At 56.1% G+C, this 2,500-nt stretch overlaps 1 non-coding gene across 1 annotated transcript in view; it reads left to right on the top strand.

The window, feature by feature from the left end:
• The first annotated feature begins 1,972 nt into the window (after positions 1-1,972).
• The window catches only part of LOC126110431 (small subunit ribosomal RNA), a 1,909-nt gene continuing 1,381 nt past the window's right edge, over positions 1,973-2,500 (top strand). The window contains exon 1 of the ribosomal RNA XR_007523783.1: positions 1,973-2,500. This exon is cut by the window's right edge and continues 1,381 nt beyond it. This is a non-coding gene — a ribosomal RNA (small subunit ribosomal RNA).

Raw genomic sequence — 2,500 nt, 5'->3', positions numbered from 1 at the left:
CTCAATTTGCACCGCAATGTAACTCAATTTGCACCGCAATGTAACTCAATTTGCACCGCAATGTAATGCAATTTGCACCGCAATGTAATGCAATTTGCACCGCAATGTAATGCAATTTGTACCGCAATCTACCCCCACATTGTGCCTTAACCTAACCCACATTGTGCCTTAACCTAACCCACATTGTGCCTTAACCTAACCCACGTTGTGCCTTAACCTAACCCACGTTGTGCCTTAACCTAACCCACGTTGTGCCTTAACCTAACCCAAGTTGTGCCTTAACCTAACCCAAGTTGTGTCTTAACCTAACCCAAGTTGTGCCTTAACCTAACCCAAGTTGTGCCTTAACCTAACCCAAGTTGTGCCTTAACCTAACCCAAGTTGTGCCTTAACCTAACCCAAGTTGTGCCTTAACCTAACCCAAGTTGTGCCTTAACCTAACCCAAGTTGTGCCTTAACCTAACCCAAGTTGTGCCTTAACCTAACCCAAGTTGTGCCTTAACCTAACCCAAGTTGTGCCTTAACCTAACCCAAGTTGTGCCTTAACCTAACCCAAGTTGTGCCTTACCCTGCTCTGTAATTGGCATATGACACGTTACATTAATGTATTGTCCAACCGCAACCCGCTCAGAATGTTGTGTACACAGCTACGTGTCATCTCCCCATAACAGCTGCATTGCAGTGTGGTACGCCATAGAGACGTGTGGGAGTAATGGACGCAGTGGATGGCGATCAGCATGAGCCGTCTGTTCATGTAGTGGCGCGTGTATGCAGACGTAGTAGTCTCTTCTCACACAATGTGATAGCACGGTGCCCCGCGTTCCACATCTGCGACATGCTACAGAGGCCGGTTGACAGTTGGTCGCGCAATGGACATCGCATACGTACGGGGGCACCTTCCACGTGCCCTCTAGTCGGGCACATTTTGTTGCGTGGATGTGAGCGGATGTAGTGTGTCTTGACACCTGACAGGCAGGCATGCAATAATAGTTGACTTTGCAAACGGGGATGGACGTGTACGTTTACTGGTGACGTTACGCAAATGAACAACTGGTAACCCGTTGTGGTGCGGTTGTCCTTGCTGGAGGTACATCTGTGAGGGCAACGATCGGTACAGCTACGAAGCGGTCCCCACCATACCAACGAACGTGAATGTGAATCTGGGTGTGAAGCGATACGCGGCTGTGGGTGGGTGGGACTGTCCCCGGCCGGTGAGGGGGGGCCGCCCGGCGTGCTGGCCGCGCGGTGCGTGGGCGCACGCGCTACAGCCGGCTGGTGGGGGCGCCCAGTGGCAGGCGCGCCGGCCGACGGACGCGGCAGGCGGCGCAGCTGCGCGCCGGGGCACCCTGCGCGCGGCGCCGTGCAGCCAAAGTGGGTCCTCGCCGGCCCGGTGCGAAGCGCGGTGGACATCTGCAGTGTGCTGGTCCGATTGAGGACTGTGTGCGTTGAGGATGCGCCGCCGCCCGGCACTCGGCGCCGCGACGCCGTCTGCTGCTCGGTCGCCCCAGCGGTTCTCGCTGGTGGTTTGTATCGCAGTTGTGCAGACGTGTTGGCACGTGCGCTGTGCTGGGAGAGTTCGCTTCGGCACCCACGTGGGGCCTTTGCCCTTCTGTGGCGCTGGCGTTGGAGCTGCCGGTCACCGTAGGTGGCGCGTGTTGTCTCCCGCCGGCAATGCCACGACAGCACGCTCCCGGGCCTCTGTCGGCAGCGGCAAGCTCAGTTGGGAGCACGGGTGGTCGCACCTAAAGCGTCTACTCGCCTAACTCCGGGCGATTGCGCCTCTCTCGAACCCGACCAAGTACTTAGGACGGCGCTGCGCGCCGCCGGGACCTGAGAGGGTTTCGAGGTGTATTGTGCAGGGGAGCTCAGCCTCCTCCTGTTTGCAGAATAATTGAGCGGACGCTTGCGTGTTCGCGCGGGCCCCTGGGACACACTCCCGGGCGGCCGGCTGCTCAGCTCTAGTTGACGCAGCTCCCTGGTTGATCCTGCCAGTAGTCATATGCTTGTCTCAAAGATTAAGCCATGCATGTCTCAGTACAAGCCGCATTAAGGTGAAACCGCGAATGGCTCATTAAATCAGTTATGGTTCCTTAGATCGTACCCACGTTACTTGGATAACTGTGGTAATTCTAGAGCTAATACATGCAAACAGAGTCCCGACCAGAGATGGAAGGGACGCTTTTATTAGATCAAAACCAATCGGTCGGCTCGTCCGGTCCGTTTGCCTTGGTGACTCTGAATAACTTTGGGCTGATCGCACGGTCCTCGTACCGGCGACGCATCTTTCAAATGTCTGCCTTATCAACTGTCGATGGTAGGTTCTGCGCCTACCATGGTTGTAACGGGTAACGGGGAATCAGGGTTCGATTCCGGAGAGGGAGCCTGAGAAACGGCTACCACATCCAAGGAAGGCAGCAGGCGCGCAAATTACCCACTCCCGGCACGGGGAGGTAGTGACGAAAAATAACGATACGGGACTCATCCGAGGCCCCGTAATCGG

Source organism: Schistocerca cancellata, unplaced genomic scaffold (assembly GCF_023864275.1).
Source record: "Schistocerca cancellata isolate TAMUIC-IGC-003103 unplaced genomic scaffold, iqSchCanc2.1 HiC_scaffold_15, whole genome shotgun sequence".
NCBI lineage: Eukaryota > Metazoa > Arthropoda > Insecta > Orthoptera > Acrididae > Schistocerca > Schistocerca cancellata.
This window is presented reverse-complemented; position numbering and strand designations above follow the sequence as displayed.